The following is a 12,494-nucleotide window of genomic DNA, read 5'->3' as shown; positions in this document are numbered from 1 at the left end:
ACTCCAGCCTGGGTGACAGAGCAAAATTCCGTCTCAAAAAAAAAAAAAAAAAAATGGTGGTTTTTTAAACCCTTTTTAGAGACCCATGTGATGGAATTGTTCTGTATTTACACTGTGGTGGTGGTCACAAGAATCTACATATGTGATAAAATTACAAACATTAATTATACACATGCACACACACACAAATGAGTGTATGTGAAACTGGCGAAATCTGAATGAGGTCAGTGGATTCCATCAATGCCAATATCCTTGATGTGATATTGTACTATAGTGACATCAGATGTTAGCACTGGGGAAAAATGGTGGGAAAGGATATGGAACCTCTCTGTAGTCGTTCTGACAAGTAGCTACATGTAAATCTATCATTATCTTAAAATTTTTTTAAAAAATTCCCAAAATAATAGGGGAGAAAATAAAAAGTACTGGCAAGGATGTGGAGAAATTGGAACTTTTGTAAATTGTCGGTGGGAATGTAAATGGTGCAGTGGCTGTGGGAAACAGGATGACATATCCTCAGAAACTTAAACATAGTATTACCATATGATCTGGAAATCCCATTTTGGGTTTATACACAAAAGAGTTGAAAGCAGGGACTCAAACAAATATTTGTACACCCATGTTCATAGCAGCATTACTCACAATAGCCTTTTAGCCAAAAGGCAGAAAAAACCAAGGCTCTATTGATGGATGAACTGATAAGCAAAATGTGATCTCTCCATACAATGCAATATTACTCAGCCTTAAAAAGGAAGGAAATTCCAATCCATGCTACAACATGAATGAACCATGAAGACATCGCGCTAAGTGAAACAACCCAGTCACAAAAAGATAAGTGCTATATGATTCCATTTATAGGAGGTACCCAGCGTAGTCAGATTCATGGAGACAGAAAGCAGAATGGGGGGTGCCTAGGGCTGGAGGAGGAGAGGTGTGGGAGTGTAATGGGTGCAGAGTTTCAATTGAAGATGAACACGTTCTGGAGATGGATGGTGGTGATGCTTGCATAACAGTGTGAATGTACTTAATGCCACAGAACTTTACACCTAAGAATGGTTAAGATGGGCTGGGTATGGTGGCTCACACCTGTAATGCGAGCACTTTGGGAGGCCAAGGCGGGCGGATCATCTGAGGTCAGGAGTTTGAGTCCAACCTGGCTAACATGGTGAAACTCCATCTCTACTAAAAATACAAAAATTAGCCAGGCATGGTGGTGATGGGCGCCTGTAATCCCAGCTACTCGGTAGGCTGAGGCATGAGAATCTATTGAACCTGGGAGGCAGAGGTTGCAGTGGGCCAAGGTTGCACCACTGCACTCCAGCCTGGGCAACAGAGTGAGACACTGTCTCAAAGAAAAAAAAAGAATGGGTAAGATGGTAAATTTTATGTCACGTATATTTACCATTAAAAAATGATTAGGGGAAACGGATCCATCAGTTTCTCAAAAAAAGTAAAAGTGGGATATAATTGGATGCTACCAGGGCCCCTTGTTTTCTGCCCTGAATGACACAATAAAAGGCAGAGGGAAAGCCTTTGACAGACTCTCTGGGTGCCCTGCATTTCCATTTCGATGCCATATAAAGAATCCCAGGCAGTGCTCTCTCAGACAAGGGCAACATCCCTGATGTGGGAGTCCCTACAACAGTGAGGAATCAATTGTCAGTCAGCCCACACCGTGGTGACAGCCCTCCAAGACAGGTCCCTCCGCTTTGAGAACACGTAGAGGGAGCCTGAGCAACCAGCTAACTGCTACACAGCCTCCAGATCCTAGCTCCAGTGCCCCTTTCTCAAGAAAACCTGTGATTTTCCGAACTAGGTCATGTTTCTATATCTCAGGATCCCTATATATCCCAATTCTCCAGGAGAGTCCCAGTTTATGCCAGTGTCCAGGCATAATTATTAACGGCACCCACTTCCACTCTCAAAGCGTCCAGGCTTAGTAAGTAAATTATGTGGTCACCCCAGCTATTACAGACTTACAGAGCTGCTCATAATTGACTAAGTAAGAAGATGTAATGTCTGTCTCCCTGGGTCCTAGAGGGCAGGGACATGCCTGTCTTCTTCACTGTCACATGTGCAAGGCCTAGCACAGAGCTTTGTGTATAGCACTACATGTACTATAGCATACAAGAGTTCTCCCAATAAATCCCCGGCACATCTGCTGTCTCAGTGTCTGTGTCTTAAAGGATCTGAACTGGCCCCCCAGCCATTGCAATAGCACTGTGAGGTGGGAACCCGAGTCTGTTTCTCCCGTGCCGGCCAAGGCGCCCTGCTTCCCTCGGTAAGGAGGTGAGACCTTGCCCAGCCCCCTCCTCCAGTGCTCACAGCCAGCAGTGGAGAAATGCAGTTTCTGGCTAGTGCCCTTGTACCTTCACAGATTTTTCTTTTCCATTTCTCCACCTTGACCAGTTAACTCAGGAAAATACCATTCTCTCTCTCTCTCTCTCTCTCTCCCTCTCTCTCCCCCACCATCCCTCTGGGTCTCAACCTTTGAGAGTTTCTCGCCAACTCTTACGTCCTCCCCCGCACCCACATTTAACTCTCCCATCCAAAATCAGCCTTATAAACATGAGTTTCATCCATGGCATAAGCTAAATCGAGAACACATATAACAAGAATTACACGACATGTGAAGCTCTTGAATGTATCCAGACATTGTCATCTGCATCTTCACAAATGTCTGGCCTCCACTAATTAAATTTGCCTTTCTCCAGCTGCAATATTCAAGATCAATGAGATAGAAAAGGGCATTGATTAAACTGCTGTAGCTCTAGTGGTGCATAAGCCTGGCTGCACTTTAGAATCCCCAGGAAACTTCTAAAAAACAGCAATGCCCGGGCCCCACCCCAAGAGATTTAGATTTAATTGCTCAGTGGTGGGGCCTAGATATCAACTTCGCTGGGGTATGAGAGTGCGGCCAAATTAAGAACAACAGTTGCAAGAAGCTTTCTACATGCTTTAGCTAATTCTGTCAGGTGAGTGCTAGGATCTCATTTTGCAACATGAGGGAGCTGGTGCCTAGTGACCTGGAAGGAAATAGAACTCAGATGTCCCAAGTCTGTGCCCAGTGCTAGCCAGAGGCAGCCTGGGAGCTAGGAAGAAAGCACCAAGGAAAGCATTTCCCCTCTCCCTCCCCAGTCCCCTCCACCCAGCAAATTATCCAGCTGTTGCTTACGGAGCTATTCTTCACCTTAAGACACCAGTCCCTGGGTTGGGTTGGGGTTTTCTTATGCGAACATCCTGGAACAATTATTTATCCAATTATACTGAGGGGAGAGAGAGACCCTCTCATATTGTTTTATATTGTTTTATACTTAGTACCTGTTTTAAGAAAAAACAACAAGGAAGTAAAACCAAAGACAGGCAGTCCGGCGCCAGGCCCAAAACCAGGCCTAGGCCTGCCTGGCCTAAACCCAGTAGTTAAAAATCAACTCATAACTTAGAAACTGATGTTATTCATAGATTCCAGACATTGTAGAGAAGAACATTGTGAAACTCCCTGCCCTGTTCTTTTTCACTCTGACCACCGGTGCATGCAGCCCCTGTCACATACCGCCTGCTTGCTCAAATCAATCACGACCCTTTCATGTGAAATCTTTAGTGTTGTGAGCCCTTAAAAGGGACAGAAATTGTGCGTTCGGGGAGCTCGGATTTTAAGGCAGTAGCTTGCCGATGCTCCCAGCTGAATAAAGCCCTTCCTTCTACAACTCGGTGTCTGTGAGGTTTTGTCTGCGGCTCGTCCTGCTATAAGATAGTGCTTAGTTGTCATGTCTGTCTTCCTCGTCCCGGAGATCTGGGTCTTACTGTCATGGATTTGACTGTAGAACCCAGCACAATGCTTGGCTCACAGTAGATGCTCCAAGAATGTTTGTTAAAGATTGTTTGGGCACGTGTGGAATGGGACAGAGCGATAGATGGGCAGTCAGACAGGCAGGAATGGATGGTTGGGTGGATGATAAACAGATGAATAGATGAATAGATATAAAGGAAGGCATGGCAATCAATTGGACGAGTGGATGGGTGGATGAAAGAATGAATTTGTCTGTGCCCTGGTTTGTGTCACAAAGGATTTGAGATGCTTATAGTACAATTTAAAAATAAAATTTTAGCGCTCTCTCTGTACCTGGCTCTGTTCTAGGCCCTTGGAATACATCAGTGAGCAAAAGATAAAGATTATTCCCCTTGCAAAGCTTATATTTTAGCTGCATGAGATAGACAATGAACAATAACCATAATAAATAAGTGGATCATGAAATATGTTAGAAGGTTAAGGGCTAAGAAACAAGAGAAAAGTGCAAGGAAGTGAGAGTGGAAAAGGCGAGGAGGTGGGGGTGGGACGCAAGTCTAAATGGGGAGGTCAGGGAAGGCCTCGTTGAGAAGCTGAGCAAAGAATTGAAGGAGGTGACGGAGGTGCCTGCAGAGAGCAGGGCTTGAACTGCCCAGGTGGAGGAAAGGCTTGGAGTAGACACGTGCTGCTGTGTCTGTGGGACCATAGCAAAGGAGCCAGAGTGGCTGGAGGAGCAGAGAGTGAAGCGGGGAGTAGGAGGGGGTCAGAGGTCAGGGGGTGGCCAGGTCCCATAAGGCCTTGTAGGTGATGGTGGGGACCCTATGCCAAGTGACATGGGAGCCATAGAAGGGTGTTGAGCAGAGGAGGGCTATGATCTGGGGTATATTTTTGAAGGATCCCTCTGGCCACTCTGTTGCAAATCAGTAAATCATAGGAGGTCAGGGCAGAATTAGAAAGAGGCACACGAAATTTGTCCAGCTGAGAAGGGATGGTGGCTCTGACCAGGAGAGAAAGTGGTCAGAGTCTGGATATATTCTGAAGGTAGATCCAGTCTTCATGGTGGGTATGGGGTGTGAGAGAAAGAAGGGGGTCAAGTTTAATGCCAGGGTTTTTGGACTGAGCAACTGCAAGAAAGGAATTGTCATCAACTGAAACGAGAAAATCTGGGGCCAGGTCAAGGGGCAGGGAGGAATTGGGAGTTTAGTTTTGTACACAAGGGGTTTAGGTGGGCATTGGCTACCCACTGGAGATGTCAAAAAACAGTCAGAAGCCAGGCGCGGTGGCTCACGCCTATCATCCCAGCACTTTGGGAGGCCAAGGTGGGCAGATCACTTGAGGTCAGGAGTTTGAGACCAGCCTGGCCAACATGGTGAAACCCCTTCTACACTAAAACTACAGAAATTAGCCGGGCATGGTGGTGGGCACCTGTAATCCCACTTACTCGAGAGGCTGAGGCAGAAGAATCATAGTGAGCCACGATTGTGCCACTGCACTCCAGTCTGGGCGACAGAATGAGACTCCATCTCAAAAAAAAATAAAAATAAAAACAGTTGTATTATTAGTCAGAATTCAAGTGAGAGGACGAGGCTAGAGATGTAAATGTGAGAGTCACATGTAAATGATATTGCAAGCGATGAGATTGGGTGAAATTACCAAGAGAGTGAGTACAGAAGGATAAGCGAAGAGGATGGAGAACTGAGCCTCAGGTCATCCCAACATTAAGAGGTTGGGGAGAGGAGACAAAAGACAGAGGGTGAGACCAGTGAGGTAGCAGGAAAACTAGGAGAGCATGAGGCCTGAAATCAAACAAAGCAAGGGCAGTCAACTGTGCCAAGCCCAGAAGGATAAGGGCTGAGACTTGACCATGGATCTTGCCATGTGGAGGTCATTGGTGACCTGGATGAAGGGCACCAATTGAGCAGTGGGAGTGAATGCCTGATTGGAATGTGTTTAAGAAAAATGGGAGGGAAGAACTGGAGAGACTGAGGACGGACAGCTCTTTGGAGGAGTTTTGCTGCAAAAGGGAGAATGGTGGTTTGTGGCTTGGTGGCCCACAAAAGAATCTCATCTCTTGGTATTCAAGTCTTTGTGCAGTTTCCTCCCCTTGAATCTGGGCTGTCCCTGTGGTTTGCTTTAACCAATAGAATCTGGCAGAAGCAACACTGTGTCAGTTCTGACCTAAAACTTAACAAGGGTTTTTGTTGGTGGTATTGTTGTTGTTATTTCAAAGATGGGAGAAATAATAGCATTGTGTACGCTTGATAAAAATGATCCAGAGGAGGTAAAAAATGATGCTGTGGCAAGAGGGACAATCGCAGGAGAGATGTCCTTGAGCAAATGAAAGGGGCAGGGTCTAGGGCACAAGTACAGATACATAAGTGCACCATCAATTCATCTCTGGTGAAGCGTGTGGGTGGAGATGCTGATGGGCGGGGAGGTGTGTGGTGGGGTCTCAGGACATTCTGATTGCTTCCATTTTCTCAGTGCATAGGAAGCAGACAGGACAGGAGAGGAGGCATTAAGGGTTTAGGGGAGGAGAGGAGTCAAACAGTCCCTAGCAGAGCTGGAGAGAGAATGACTAGGGAGGCAGAGTATAATTGCTAGGCAGCATTGAGAGTGCTCTCAACATTCAAGGTCATGACTCAAGTGAACACAGTCAAAATGGTTGTGAAACACCATGTGAAAAACATGGCTTTTTTCTAGGCATGTTCTGCTGCATGGGGGTAAGGGAGGGTTGGCAGAAAGTGGGATACATTATGACCAGAGTGGTGGCTTAGCCAAGCAAGTTGGAAAACATTGATAATAAATGAGGAAATAAAGAACCTGAGAAAATGTAATTCAGATTAAAAGCCCAAGACCAGGGGCAAAATTAGAAAGCAGAGGGAGAGAGAAAGAAGGAGAGTGGGAGAGAGTAGAAGAAAAGAAAGAAGGAAATGTGGTCATGTTTTACATAGGTTTTTGTTTTGTTTTGTTTTTGAGAGAGAGAGATGGAGTTTCGCTCTTGTTGCCCAGGCTGGAGTGCAATGGTGCGATCTTTGCTCACTGCAACCTCCGCCTCCCGGGTTCAAACAATTCTCCTGCCTCTGCCTCCTGAGTGGTTGGGATTACAGGCACCCGCCACCATGCCCAGCTAATTTTTTGTATTTTTAGTAGAGGCAGGGTTTCACCATGTTGGCCAGGCTGGTCTGGAACTTCTGACCTCAGGTGATCGAGGCCTCCCGAAGTGCTGGGATTACAGGCCTCGTGAGCCACCACACTCAGCCCTACATTGGTATGATTAGGTAACTGTGCCTTAGTGTGCATGAGTTCCAGATCTTGTATAGAGAAAATGTTTTCATAGGAAGGGTAAGGAGGGGCCTGAAGCAGACATGGAGGTGACAACTGAAGCACCTCCCCCTGTCTCCACCCCACCCACAACAAAACCAGCTTTTTTGTTGTTGTTTTTTTGAGACAGCATCTGCTCTGTCACCCAGACTGGAGTGCAGTGGTGTGATCTCGGCTCACTGCAACCCCCACCTCCTGGGTTCAAGCGATTCTCCTGCCTCAGCCTCCTGAGTAGCTGGGATTACAGGTGCCCACCACCACACCCGGCTAATTTTTTGTATTTTTAGTAGAGATGGGGTTTTGCCATGTTGGCCAGGCTGGTTGCAAACTCCTGACCTCAAGTGATCTGCCTGCCTCGGCCTCCCGAAGTGCTGGGATTATAGACGTGAGCCACTGCGCCCGGCCCTAAACCCAGCTCATTTTAAACATTGGTTTCAATTCCATTCACCCTATGATGGAGCATCCTGCCCCTCCCCGACAACTCCCATACACCACTGAGCTCCCCCTACCCCAGGTGCCTGCAAGCCCCTCAGAGACCAAGGCTGTGTGCCAGGGCTTTTCTCTCCCAGAACATCCTTGATAGCCAAATCTAGACAACAGTCGCCAGAATGGCCTCTGTATTCCCAGCAGTTTGGCAGTGGGAAAGCCAGTTTTTGGCTTCCAGACAGGAAAAGCAAGGCAGGCTGACCACACACAGCCTGCACCTCAGTGACTCTCTGGCCAGAGGCTGCCTTGGGATTCTGGGAGGAGAGCTAGACCTGGTTCCCAGCAGCAACACCTCGGGAGGTTAAAAAATACAGATGACTTGGTCTCTACACCAACTCAGCAGTAGGATCCAGGGATCCTTATTTCTAACAAACTCCCCCGATGATTCTAACACACGTCAAGGCTGGAAACAACCGATTCGTTTCTTTGGGCCTCAGTTTGCCCATCCAACCTAAAACTCATACAGGAGTCTAGATAATCTTCTTTGAGCCTCACGGCCATCTAAAAAATGTCATTATTCCCACTTTTGAGATGGGAAGAATGGAGGTTTATAGAGGCAAAGGGATGAAGGGGTGGGCCACATGGTCATTAGTCTTTTTCGGCGCTGGGGTTTGAAGATCCTAAGACGATCTAAGGAAGGCAGCTGAATCCACCTTCCAAACCCCTGGGGTAGACTCAGGCTCTCACACACCCAGGGGAGTCATTTCTAGGCACATCTTCTCGGGTGACTCATGAGCACCAAGGCAGGACTGTGTGTCCAAGTTCCTGCACACGCAGAAGCGAGGCTCCTTCCCCTAACCGGAAGGAACCCTTACCGTGCCCCTAGCAAACTCCCAGCTCTTGCCTGACAAGTTACTGCCTAACCCGTGACTTATTTTGGGAATCCCTGACGCATTTCTTTACCGTCCCTCATTTCAGAGCACACCATGCCGGCAGGGCTTGGAGGTGGTATGTGCTGGGAAACTGACCAACAGTTCAGTCAGACTGAGTCACTTCAAGGAGGGGAGTGGAGACAGCAGTGGGTGCCAGATGACACGGAGCTGTCGGCTTCCGTGTGCATTTTCTTTTGACAGTAGCTGTAGAGAAGTTGTCAGCCAGGCAGCCCCCTAATGGGATTTTTCATTTAAGAAAAATCACTCTGCTTGTGCACTGATGGAGAAATGAACTACAAGAAGCAAGCCCTGAGGTCTGGAGGCAGGAAGCTACTGAAACCACCCAGGTGAGAGGCAATTACCGCCTAGACTCCGCTGGGACGTGGGGAAGAGAATGGAGGGGTGACGGGCTCTGGGGGCTGATTAGATGCTGGGATGATGGTGGACGAGTCACCATGGGCTGAGGTGGCTGATTGGATGCTGGAGTGATAGGGAGGAGTTACTATGGGCTGTGGTGACTGATTGGATGGTGGCACAAGGTGGGAGGAGTCATCATGGGCTGTGATGGCTGATTGGATGGTGGAGTGATGGGGGAGGAGTCCAGTCAGTCCCCAGTGTTCTGGCTTGAGCGTCTGAGTTATTGATTGAGTCCTTCTTGAGGATGGGGAACAGGGACTGGAACGGACCCTGTTATCTTCAGATTCACATCCTCCACGCCTGGCACATAGCAGACCATCTGTAAAGGTACTGAGGTACTAAGTTGTCCTCTTGAGTGAGGCCACTGATACACTTTCTTTTGTTGTGGCGGGAGAGTATCTGGTGCTCTGGCTGAGGAACTAAGGTCCCTACCAGCCCAAAAGGAGCCCCGGTGTAAATTAGAAAAAGGCAGTACCCAGAGAATGGGAGAAAATACTTGCAACTCATATAGTACACCTGATACAGGTGTACTATCCAGAATACACAAGGAACTCTTTTTTTTTTTTTTTTTTTAAATACGGAGTCTCGCTCTGTCGTCCAGGCTGGAGTGGAGTGTCATGATCTCTGCTCACTGCAAGCTCCGCCTCCCGGGGTCACGCCATTCTCCAGCCTCAGTCTCCCAAGTAGCTGGGACTACAGGCGCCCGCCACCACGCTTGGCTAATTTTTTTTTTTTTTTTGTATTTTTAGTAGAGATGGGGTTTCACCGTGTTAGCCAGGATGGTCTCGATCTCCTGACCTTGTGATCCGCCCGCCTCAGCCTCCCAGAGTGCTGGGATTACAGGTGTGAGCCACCGTGCCCAGCCTACACAAGGAACTCTTACAACTCAACACTAAAAAAACAAACAACCCAACCAAAAAATGGGTAAAGGACTTGAACAGACATTTCTCCAAAGATATACAGATGGCCAGCCACAATGAGGTACCACTTCACACTCACTAGGAGGGCTATAAGAAAATGGACAATAACAAATGTTGGCAAGGATGTGAAGACATTGGAGCCCTCAAACATTTCTAGATGGAATGTACCACAGTGCAGTTACTTTGGAAAACAGTTTGGCAAGTTCCTCAAAAAGTTAATCATGGGATTACCACATGATCCAACAAGACCATCCCCTGGTATATACCCAGAAAAATGGAAAACATCTGTTCACACAAAAACTTGTACAAGAATGTTCATAGCTGAATTTTTTTTTTTTTTTTTTTTTTTTTTTTTTTTTTTTGAGTGCAGTGGCACGATCACAGCTCACTCCAGCCTCCATCTCCCAGGCTCAAGCAATCCTCCCACCTTGGCCTCCCAAGTAGCTGGAACTACAAGTGTACACCACCATGTCCACCTAAATTTTTCATTTTTTATAGAGACAGGGTTTTGCCATGTTGCCCAAGCTCCTGGGCACAAACAATCCTCCCACCTCAGCCTCCCAAAGTGCTGGGATTACAGATGTGAGCCACTGTGCCTGGCTATAGCTGCATTATTCTTTTTTTTTTTTTTTTTAAGACAGAATTTTGCTCTTGTTGCCCAGGCTAGAGTGCAATGCTGCCATCTCGGCTCACTGCAGCCTCTGCCTCCCAGGTTCAAGTGATTCTCCTGCCTCAGCCTCCCAAGTAGCTGGGATTACAGGCATGCACCACCATGCCCAGCTAATTTTGTATTTTTAGTAGAGACGAGGTTTCACCATGTTGGCCAGGCTGGTTTTGAACCCCTGACTTCAGGTGATCCACCTGCCTCAGCTTCCCAGAGTGCTGGGATTATAGGCGCGAGCTGCCTGCCTTTTTTTTTTTTTTTTTTGGCGGAATCTCGCTCTGCTACCCAGGCTGGAGTGCAGTGGTGCAATCTCCGCTCACTGCGACCTCCACCTCCCGGGTTCAAGCAATTCTCCTGCCTCAGCTTCCCAAGTAGCTGGGATTACAGGCACCTGCCACCACACCCAGCTAATTTTTATATATTTAGTAGAGACAAAGTTTCACCATGTTGGCAAAGCTGATCTAGAACTCCTGACCTCAGGTGATCCGCCCGCCTCAGCCTCCCAAAGTGCTGGGATTTCAGGCGTGAGCCACCGTGCCCCACTTATTCTTAACAGCCAGTGGATATAACCCATATGTCCATCAACTCACGAAGGGATACACAAATTGTGGAATATTCACACAATGCAATATTATTCAGCCATAAAAAGGAATGAAGTACAGACCCATACCACAACATGGGTAAAACTTGAAAAGTTTTAATGCCAAATGAAAGAAAACAGTCACAAAAGACAGCAAATTATAGAACTCCATTCATATGAAAGCTCAGATTCGTGGCTGCCAAGAGATGGGGAAAGGGGGGAATTAGGAGTTGTGGAGTTGTTTTTTGGGATGATGGAAATGTTCCAAAAACTGATAGTGGTGATGGTTGCACAACATTGTGACTCTACTAAAACCACTGAACTTTATACTTTAAAGTGGTTTAAATGGTAGATTCTATGTTATGTGAATTTTAGCTCATAAAAAAAATTTTTTTTGAGAAAAGAAAAAGGAAGCATTCCCTCTGGGCAGGTGCAGCCTTGCAGGCACATGGCTTAGTAAACAAAGGGCAGTCCGGATTTCAGTCCCTTTTGGCATAGTGCCCATGTACAGTGAACGACCCGCGCAGCTGTTCTTAGCTGCCCTGCAATGGGACATAAAAGCTTCTGCCCACATCTGGACCTCTATCCACCCCATCTGACAGAGAGAAGTAGTGAAGATTGAATGCATTTGCTAAGGCTGGATGAAACCCCGCCCCTCCCCCAAGGAGAACTAAATCACAGGAATGATTTTCACCCAAGAAGCAAAATAAGCGCCTTCTTCCCTCCTTAGGCATGGGAGTTGACTTTGGCCCCAATACCAAGACCTCTCATTCTGCACACACCCTCCAGCTGCAATTCCACCTGACACACCAAGCCTCTTCCACACGCCCAGGCTTGCTCATTCTTTCCACTCCAGCTATGTTCGCCTCTTTGCCCTCGTACACCCTGGGAGCCCCTAGGGACTCACTGTGTTTCCTTTCAAACCCTCCCAGGCACGATCCTCTCCCCGAAGCCACTTCCCCATTCTCAGAACCCTGCTCCCGGGTGACCTCTTCCTGGAACCTCCCTCAGAGGAGCCCTGCCTACCTCCTGTCATACCCTTAGCACTTGTAAAAACACCCAGTTACTGGGTTTTACCTGAACTCTGCCACTTCTAGGCTGCTTGGCTCTGCAAGAATCACACAACTTCCCTGGCCTCAGTGTCCCCATCTGTAAAGTGTACAGGGCCACGCTTACCTGCCAGGTGTGATTCCATGGAATTAGGGATGTATAAGGCTTTGTAAGTGCAAAGTGCCAAGCCCTTAAGATGGGTTGTTGCTTTTCATTATTACTGTACAGGCCTGTGTGTGTTTCTGTGCAGAGAAATACCACACATTATGCGTAAGCATCTGAACTTTCTCCCCTTGATTAAGCAGGTGCTCAGGGCAGGGAAAGTGTTTGCTGCCTTTGGAGTGTACCCTCTGTCATCCCAAGCTATGAGGCCCAAGTAGAAGCCAGAATCCAA

The 12,494-nt window shown here is 47.3% G+C and overlaps 1 protein-coding gene across 2 annotated transcripts in view; it reads left to right on the top strand.

Moving 5' to 3' along the window:
- The first annotated feature begins 8,410 nt into the window (after positions 1-8,410).
- Positions 8,411-12,494, top strand: part of HRH1 (histamine receptor H1) — a 126,618-nt gene continuing 122,534 nt past the window's right edge. Inside the window, exon 1 of one of the 2 annotated variants that reach the window (XM_063661722.1) lies at positions 8,411-8,816. The gene's annotated coding sequence lies outside the window, so the exon portion shown is untranslated. The remainder of the gene's footprint in view (positions 8,817-12,494) is intronic. The other variant, XR_010125699.1, reaches the window with a different exon arrangement.

Source organism: Pongo pygmaeus, chromosome 2 (assembly GCF_028885625.2).
Source record: "Pongo pygmaeus isolate AG05252 chromosome 2, NHGRI_mPonPyg2-v2.0_pri, whole genome shotgun sequence".
Classification (NCBI taxonomy): Eukaryota; Metazoa; Chordata; class Mammalia; order Primates; family Hominidae; genus Pongo; species Pongo pygmaeus.
Note: the sequence above shows the minus strand (reverse complement) of the source record. Positions and strands in the feature narration are given on the sequence as shown.